Source organism: Papaver somniferum, unplaced genomic scaffold (genome assembly GCF_003573695.1).
Source record: "Papaver somniferum cultivar HN1 unplaced genomic scaffold, ASM357369v1 unplaced-scaffold_21, whole genome shotgun sequence".
In the NCBI taxonomy this organism is placed as follows: Eukaryota; Viridiplantae; Streptophyta; class Magnoliopsida; order Ranunculales; family Papaveraceae; genus Papaver; species Papaver somniferum.
In genome coordinates this window covers 7,250,927-7,261,510 of record NW_020631041.1, presented here as the reverse complement: position 1 = coordinate 7,261,510, position 10,584 = coordinate 7,250,927, and positions in this window count along the sequence as shown.

The window sequence follows — 10,584 nt, the reverse complement described above, 5'->3', positions numbered from 1 at the left end:
TTCCTCTGTTGCTTCTTTCTCCCATCTTTGAGGATTCGGCCATTTCGCTCCTTCTTCTACCGGAGATTCTTCTACTCCTTCTAATTGCTACTGCTTTTTCTGCTGCAATTGCTTGTCCTGCTGCAATTGCTTGTCTCACCATCTTTTCTGTCTATAACAATGTACTAATGATGATTGTTTTTTTGAAACAACAAAGATTGTTCACTAAATCTTTTAGATCTAAACTTTCAAATTTTCCAAGATTATGAATATCTTTTAACTTGTTTTCAAGAAACTCCACCAACAGTGCGTATCACTCCGTCCCTGTTTCTAGCGTCAAAATGTAGTTGCATGAAATCCCACAACCACAACCTTAATGAAATCTATAGAACAACTCAAGTAATCATCATAAAATTCATAAGAACATTCATTAGATCTTTAATTTGGATACAAAGTTATAAGAAAGCTCTAACTTGGAGAACAAACAATCTTTCTGTCTCCTAAATTCCTTTATCTAAGCTCTCAAAAAGATCTCTCTCAATACAATGTCGCTCGGTCCCTTATATAGGGATTTACATAGTGGATGACAGCTAATAAAGCCCTTATTTTCGGATTTGGCATTCGTCATTAACGCACGCTTACACTGCCTCTTCACACATATTCTATAACATCGCACGATCTTCACACTTTACTCATAATTAGGCTGACGTCACCAAATGTGTCATTCTGAACGAGTTGTACACGGTTGTCTTCGCTTGGTCTTGATAAGCAGTGCTTCGCATGCGTTATTAGTGTGTGGTATTCTGTATCTACACATGACTAGCATTTTACAGATTCTTCTCAGACTCCGACATACTACCTCCGTTTTTGGAAAAGTGAATAAACCAAATTGATAAAGTAAAAGTAACACTTTTCCAGAAACGGAGGAATAAAGGAAGATCAATGAACTAATACAATCTCAAAATTCTTCTCTTGACATATATGGATTTCATTGTGAGTTGTTTCGAAACTAAATTTGGATTGACCTACTACCTAATCATGGCAGGCCCTGCCTTTATGTACTCCGACGATTGGTAATTGAGTCGAATCCAATCTGAGGTATAACTCAGTGTCAAGGGCCGTTGATTCATGGTTATATCGGCCCGGATGATTTTGGGTCGGGACCAATTCAAACTAGAATTTGAAACTTATATAAATACAAATTTTTGTTATTCCATTTAGCCCATCCTACATTCACACTACAAGGTTAGGGTCTCAGTAGTATGATTCGAGAAGCTCCTCATTGAGGATTTGGGTTCCTTTGAAACTTAGCCATGGAAGACTGACTTAATTGCCACAGCTGATGCATAGTTACAGCCTCCAGCTGCTAACCGTGCAGCTGACACTATAACGATGAGACCGGAGCTATAAGGACCTTGGGAAAAGAACCCATTTGCCCAAGAAGAGCCTTGGTGATTGCATGGTTGCCTTTTACCTCGCCGCTCATTTTATTTCTCGTTTTTCTTTTAACCTTCTTACATAAATTAAAAAAAATAAAATGAGACAGGAGAACATCTTTTCTTCTTCACATGTACATTTCCAGTAATAAGTAAACAATCAGAGGCACTTTAGGAACAAGTTCACATTAAACAAGCTCCAACGAACATTATACAACCCAATCAAAGAAGCTACATAATATGCACTTCCTCGTTTCTCCTTCCAAGAAGCTACCGGGTCTTCGAAGAATACTAGCTTAAACAACAATTCAACTTTGAAGAAATCAAATTAACATTAACATTAGATTTTAAATTTCTTAGTTCTAAATGTTTATTTGGAAATGTTCTTTTAGTTCTAATATAATTGAGGTTGAAGCAAGAAAATGTACCTGTATTTACTCCAAGTTTAGATAATGGGTTCCTCAATCATCATATTTCCTCTCTTCTTGTTCTCTTTCCTTTATTTTCCAAATTTTATAGCGAGTGCCAAAAATTGCCGGAATAATCAGTGTAGCAATTATGAGCCTGTTATCTCATATCCTTTCAGAATAAAAGGTCTTCAAGACGAACGATGTGGTTTTCCAGGTTTTGATCTTACTTGTGATAATATGACCAGAACAGTACTAGAGTTTCCATTTTCTGGACGATTCATCGTCAACAAAATCAACTATGACAGTATTTATAACGAGATACAACTTCAGGATCCAGATAACTGTCTCGCTAGGCGTTTTCTAAACCAGTTCAATCCCTCTGGTACACCTTTCAATGTTATCAGGTTTAAGAGTTATTCATTCTTTAATTGCTCTTCAAATGTTTCCGAATCCATATTGTCCTATTCCACGAGCATTAGCTGCCTTAGTAGCTCCACACACAAAGTATTTGCCACACCTCAAGCAAGTAGAGATAGTTCATGGCTTTCATTAAAGTGTTCCCTAATTGATACCATAAAAGTTCCAATAAACCGCCGTGCTTATTCGGATATTTACACTGATCGGTTTCCATATGAAATTGTTCTTCATCTTACATGGGAATGGAATGAGAACCCCGGCGTTTCTAATACTGCTGATAATTTTGGTTAGCATCCTCTCCTTACATTTTCTTTTCCCAATTAAGCTTTGCATGAAAGAGTTTTCTTCCCGAGTCCCCCGACCTTAATCAGCCTTTAGCCAATTGTTATAAATTACTAACAACAAGCTATCCTACGTTTTTTTTTCTTATTTTTACTTATTGCAGATACTAGAAAATTCCTTATCAGCATAGGCATCGCATTTACAATTCTATTTGGCTCTGTTATGTACTGTATCTCCCGTGCAAACAGCCCCACACAAGATGTATCATCAAGAGTTGTACAAACTACACCACTATCAATTATAAACACCACCGGTCTCAGTGGCTCTGCAATACAATCATTTCCCATGGTAGTTCTTGGAGAGAGCGGACGTCTACCAAATCCAGAAATTAATACTTGTGCAATATGTCTGTCAGAATATAAACCTAAAGAGACACTGAAGATTTTCCCTTCGTGTAATCATTGTTTTCATGCTGATTGCATTGATGTCTGGCTACATTTGAAGTCATCATGTCCTGTCTGCAGGAAATTTCTCGTTGCTTAAAACGGCTAACCATCCTCCATTGACAAACTCAAGCAGGAAAAAAAAATCCATTTTGAAGACATCAAATATGTACTATAAATTAAAAATTCAACTTTGAGAAAATCAAGGACTAGAGTTGCACTCTTAACTTTTTGAAACTTCCGAGAGACTTGTGGATACCTCCTCTCTACTCATGAAGTTTACAATGTAATTAGCATCAATGTTTATTGTTTAACTAGTTTATTCATCGGGCATTTTTGATTTCGAGAGAAATGTTATGCGTAGAAGAATTATGCTGACTTGGTAGAACACAAGAAGTTATGGGAAGAATTAATTTGTGGCCACAGATGAGGTGACGCAACGCATAGTTACAATCTCCACCTGCTAACTGTGCAGCTGGCACTATAACAATCTGACCAGAAAACACCTTTTCTTCTTCACATGTACATTTTCGGCCGTTATTTAGAGATGGATGAGCGGTAATTCGGAAAAAAATGAAAGACACTTCGGGAATAAGCTCCACCGGTCATTATACAACCTCGTCTGGTTACATACAAAAGCTTCACATACCATCTCTCCTTCCAAGAAGCTACCAGGTCTTCATAGAACAACCCTTTGAAAATCTATTCAAACAACAATTCAAATTTGATGAAATCAAATTAACAATAACATGAGATTTAAATTTCCACAAAATTGGTTAAAAAGACCAAAATCAACAATTTCTGGGTGAAAAAGACATTTAAATTTTGATATTGTTTAAATGGACAAAAATATAAAAATCACCAGGATGTAAATTGTTTCATCCTACCCATTTTCAAAATGGAGGAACAAAATGTATCAATATTTACCCCCAGTTTAGATTATGGGTGCCTCAATAATCATATTTCCTTTCCTCTTATTCTATTTCCATTACTTTCTAAATTTCATTGTTTGCCAAAAATTATCAGAATAATCTCCACTCCAGGTCCTCAAATTTATGGGTGAAGCAGAATTATGGACGGGATATAAATGAATTTCTAGGCATTAATTAGGAGTATAAAATTAGCCACCTCATCCTCACGTATGATGGGGTTCGAGATGTATTTTTCATTATTATTATTTTATTTATTTTTCTTGTGGAAATGGTTGTGCATCTTATTTAGTACTAGTATGTATGTTTGGCGGATATATGGACTACGAATTTGGGTCCATGAATTTGTGTTATTGCATCGGAACTCAACATGTCGTGTGACTCTGCAAGAACTCTCATGTGACATGACCCTTATAATTCCCTTTTGAAAACTTCAAATATATTAAAATTACAATTCAACTGAAGAAGAAATCAAAGACATTGGATACTTAACTTCTTGAAACTTTCGTAAATAATGAAATATTCTTAAAGTTCTTATACAATTGAGATGGGAGCAGGAAAATGAGTCTGTGTTTGCTAAATGGAAACCTCAATAATCATACTTCCTTTTTTCTTGTTCTGTTTCCTTCGTTTTCACAATTTCAATGTGAATGCTCAAAATTGTGAGATATATCGGTGTAGAAAAGGTGAGCCTTTCATCTTATTTCCTTTCAGAATAAAAGGACGTCAAGGTAAAAGATGTGGTCACCCCGGTTTTGATCTTACCTGTGATAATATGAACAGAACGGTTGTAGAGCTGCCATTTTCGGGACGATTCTTCGTTCATGATATCAACTATGGTATAACTTCTAACCAGATAGAACTACAGGATCCGGATGACTGCCTTCCTAGACGTATTTCGAATCAGTTGAATCTCTCGGGTACCCCTTTCTTTGCTAATCAGTATGAGACTTTTTCGTTTTTTAGCTGCCCATCAGATACTTTCTTTTCGTCTTCTTACTCTTGGAAGAACATCAGTTGCCTTGGTAACTCTACACACAAAGTATTCGTTACAGCTTCAACAAGTTCCGTTGGTATTAATGCAAATTGTACGTTAATTGCTACTATGCCAGTTCCAGTTGAATACATTTCGATTATGTACAGATATCTTTGGTTTCCATATGAAACCATTCGTCTTACGTGGAATTTGAAAGCACCATACTGCAAACGAAATTGCAATGAAAAATCGAACTTTCCACCTTACTATTGCCGTGATATCCGTAATGGTTAGCATCCTTCCTTTCTTGCACCATCCTTATGCATTTTCAGTAGATGAAATTAAATAAACTACCCTTCTGATAACAAATTATTTAATATCGCAGTTGATAGAATAATTCATCTTGTCGTAGGCATCATTATACCAACTGTCTTAGTGATCGCTGTTTTGTGCTACCATGTTTTAAGAAATAAAGGCTTTTTCTCTGATGGTGGTCGTGGTCATGCTGAGATAGCGAACTCCTCACAAGTAGTCACTATCAACACCAGTCTTGATGTGTCTGCAGTACAATCCTTTCCCACAGTAGTTATTAGTGAGAGTGGACGACTGCCTAATCAAGACATTAATCTGTGTTCAATATGTTTGTCAGAGTATCAACCTAAAGAGGTGGTAAAGATAATGCCAATCTGTAACCACTATTTCCATGCTGATTGTATTGATTCTTGGTTTCGTTTGAACTTGACGTGTCCTGTCTGCCGGACATCTCCTTTCCCTTAAAAAAGAAAATTTCCTTTCCCATCCGTTTTTTATGTTGCGCACTTCTTTATATTTTAAAATACAAAATTAGTCATAAAAATTTAAGGTGACCAAATTTGTGGTACAAAAATCCCACTCAAATGTTGGGATCCATTAAAAGTCCATCGTAAACAAAATTTGATACAAAAATCCCCAATTTTTAAAAATTGATACAAAAACCCCAAATTTAAATGTTGGTTTCATCAAATTTGATGAAACCAACATTTAAATTTGGGGTTTTTGTGTTAATTTTGCTTTGATGGGGTTTTTGTGTTACTTTTGTATTATGGGTTTTTTGTGGAAGGATGGTGACACCTTTGGGGTTATAACTCGCGGACCGTTTAAAATATTATCATGTAATTTATTGATAGGGAAAATTAGGGGGAGACCAAAAAAAAAAAATTCTCATTCTTAGGCCCACAATTAATTTTGGATACTGTGACACCCATAATTATTTCCGTGACACTCATAATTATATGAAATTATTAAAAACTTCTGCATGACGGATTATGCATCTGCATGACTGAGTTATGCATCAGGGGTATAATTGGAAACTCAACTTGGACATAACATATCTAAAAATCCGCACCTTAGAAATTTACAAATTTTACATGGTTGGAAATCTTTTAAAGAGACCTACGCAACGAGTACAAACAACAATATCAAATTTTTGTTTTTCATGAAAAAATCGGAGGTGATCATCGTTTTAGGCAAAATTTTCGAAAACTTGATACATAACCATTATGCAGCCACTAAAAAGGATGCATAATGCATTATGCAGACGCATAACGAATTATGCAACCATTTTCTCGACTGCATAACAAAGTTATGCATCTATAACAAGTCATGTACCCATTGTTTTCGCACCCTTCTTGAGTATAAAAAATTGATGCATAATGCAGTATATATCCATATTTACGAATGCATATCATGTTATGCATCTATTTTCTCGATGCATAAAAGATTGTGCGACAATTTTCTCGATGCATAATGCATTATGCAGTCATATTTTCGGATGCATAACAGGGTATGCATCCATTTTCACGACTGCATAACATGTTATGTAGATATTATTGTAGGTGCATGACAAGTTATGCAACCTTATTTTTTGTTGGTTTCAATACTAACAAAAATGTTGTTGTATAACGTGTTATGCAATCATTTTTCGGACTGCATAACATGTTATGCAACAAATTTTGTAGATGCATAACAGGTTATGCAATTGTTTTTAGAGTTGCATAACAGATTATTCAGCCATTATGGACAACAACACCACCAATACATATGTAGCTTTCCAACCAACAACACCTATCCCTTTATTTCATCATATTTACTTATACTACCATCAATACTTCTTTTTCTTCTGGTAATACGGTGAATTGTATACGTTAAGTTGAAGATCATCGTAATGGAGGAATATTTACTAAGAGCGGCAACTAATTGGTTTGATGGGTCAATAGAAGATGATGCCGAGTTAGTAAGAGATCTTTACTGCCATATACAAACCCATGATATATGTTCCATAAACCTCCTTATCCTTGTTCATCTCAGGCTTCTAAACCACGCCCTGAGTCCTCAAAAACAAACGCAAATCATCCCAGCAGTACACGGCTTAGAATGCCATCATATCTGCCTCCTATTGTTATATCTCCTTCACTGACTCTCTGTAAATATTCATCAGCATCCCTGGAAAACAGCTGCAACAATACATATCTTAAGACTGAACTTCAGCTCAACATACAACCAAAATAAGTCCCAAACTTGGTCATTCCAGCCTCATTCCTTGCTTGCCTGAACTGCCCTTTATTCAACAGCTCTACTTCCGACGTAGCAGCAACACCAGCTCCTTCGCCTGAGAAAAACTTGACCAAACCCTTACAAACTTGAGCCACACCGCTGTCAACACTAATCCAATTCGAATCCCTTTAAACAGTTCATCATTCAATTGTATAGAAGCAACATTTTACTGCTGAAATATCAGCTCAAATCGAACCCAGTTCAGCTCCAAACTCGGTTGCAAAACCACCAAAGCACAGGCACATCTCCTTTTTCTTGTTGCAATCGAAGTGCTCTCAAAAACCCATTGCTTCTGCTCATGAACAAATCTCAATTCCACTGACATCTTCACCAAACAGCAGCCACCATTTCGATACCCAAATTGACCTGCAAATTGAACTACAACCACCAGAACACAGCTTCTACTTAGGTTCAACTATTGGAGATATTGAGACAGCACTATCGGTTACAAGTCATCACCAACAACAAAACAATGATGAATCTAGTGACATGAGCATCTCAGTTTATTCTCTTCCTCAACTGCTCAAACACTAAACCCAGTTTCATATTTCTTCACTTAAAACCCCCAATACACAACAACGGCATATTATCTTCTAACCCTTGAAATTCATCTGAACCACCATTTTTCTATTAATCATCTGTTTCTCAAATCGCCGCTTTGAATTAAAATTCACCACCATTTCCATCTGAATCTCAGAAGCAAATTCAGAATCCGAGCTTCAATTTCTGAGCAACTCTTCTCTTTTTCTCGATCTGTGGAAGCATCAAGTTCAAACCCTAGATCCAGCAACAGAGAAGAGATTAATCACAAACATTAATAGCATCACCATCTTCCAGTTCTAACTTGATTTCTTCATCGAAGGAAACGACAACCCCAGCTGTATAATCTGCTGGTAATTTGATCGAAACACTAAAGAACCCATGAAGATATAGGTCTTGTGAGACAAATCCTGAACCTGCACCAGAGATTTTAACGATTACTTCACATTTGGTGGAACAGGAAAAAGAACTGAAGAAGAAGTTTAATTCGACCATTAAAACAGACGAAAACATAATTTTTGAAATTGTGGGTTTGAGAATAATTTTCTTCCAGAAAATGGGTGCGCGCCTGTGTTTTTCTGTGCGTGGGTTTCATAGTAGAAAAGTCTGGGAGAATGGGTCTCCCTGTAGTTTTCACTTATTGATATTGAGTGTCTACTCAAATGATGGAGAATGTTCTGCTGACTTTGTAACTGTAGGGAAACGATCAAATGCTTAATTATAAATTACAATCCAACTTTGAAGAAATCAAAGACCGTAAATTTCTTGATCAGGTGACCACCATTTCCATATTCAGCCATTCATGCTGATCATTCTGCGCCATACTTTGATTGTACCAGGTTTCAAACATTGTTTCAAATCCAATGTTAAATGATGTTGAGAGAACATTACTACCTCCTGGGACTGACATCCAAACTGCTCTAGAGAAAGGAAAACTGAAGAAAACATGCATGATTTCTTCATCATTTTGAGCACATGATGGACATAATTTAGACAAATGCCCACTATATCTTGTTAATCTAACTCTGGTAGGATGAATATCAGTAAGACACTTCCAAATAAAGTGTCTAACCCTTGGCCATGTGCTGATTTTCCAGAACTCCTTCCACAAATGTTTGTGTTTTGAATAATAGTTGAGACTTGTAAATTGCCCAGACTATTCTCAAAAAGCTTGTTATAAGCATATTTAAGAGTAAAACTGCCATTCTTTGTCAACCTCCAAATAACTTTATCTTCAGAAGGTTAGAATATTAGAAAAATAACAAAGAGAAATAAAACAAGAAGCGCCTAAGCGCAAAAACAGAAGGTAAACTCAACCCAAGAAAAGTAAGACAGATAAAGCATCAACACAACAAGTATATATACATTTACTTTATCCATATGCCATGGGTTAGACATCAGTTGTTTAGTAATGCCACACATAGTATTTGTTGCAACTTTCATAAACTCCCACAAAATAAGACTAACACAAATTTTTATATTTGATCAAAAGAGAATGTATATTGACATGAGAAGAATGCACAAGTACGTTCTAGAAGAAGTAGATGAAAATTGTGTCCCGGTTAGAGGTGTACTCGTTGATCTACTGCTGCTTCTCACGCAAAACAATCAACAGAGAACTTAACATCGAATATTACTCAGGATCTGTCTTGAATTGATAATTTACATCAAATGTCCTTCAATCTCTTTCATTCCAGATTGAAATGAAAACACCAACCGGGATTAAAATCCAAAAATAATTCTAGAATCAGATAAATAATTGTGATGCCAAGTATCTGTCACCATACTCATGGAACGAAGAGCAACATAAGACCAATAATTACTATGGATTTGCAGAACAAATATTACGCGCAATTATGCAATGCATGAATAAGTGATCTTGTGATTCAACACCATTTACACACAATTCACAATTTTTTTACAGACTCATACTTTTTCGGTGCAACATATCCTTGATATTTAGTTTACCATGTATCAAGCACCATATCAGGAAATTGATTTTAAGAGATGTTGTAGGTTTCCATATAATGTGTTGGAAATTTTGAATAGAAATATGATTTAGTATGTACACTCACTTAATCCTTTTCAACATATGGTGTCTTCCCCCAAGGGATGTGAAAGAATTTGACTATTCGCTAAAGGATAGCTCCAAGAGTCTCCTTGAAACTATATAAACCCCACACATTCGCCATTCCATATATGTGTTTTTAGAAACATAAACTGTTAGAGCACTACTTGGTCGAACTCGCAAGGCGTTGTTATCTCAAGCTTTTTTGTCAAGTTTAGTTGATCAAAACTATAGTCTTGATTTCTAGTCTACTTGTAGGAGTTTCGGACTACGATAGATTGTGTAGTTGACCTTTAAACTTCACGGTGCTTACAACTGAATACGAAGATCTACTGAAGAACTCGTAGGAACTTCATCAACAAAAGGTATTTGGAGATTAAAACTTATCTGTCACGCAGAAATATATTTATTCTATTATATCTCCTATTGAGACAAAAGTCGTATAGTGATATAGACTTTCATATCATACACATTTGTTATTTCGAGCTGAGTATAACTTACTTATCTATTTC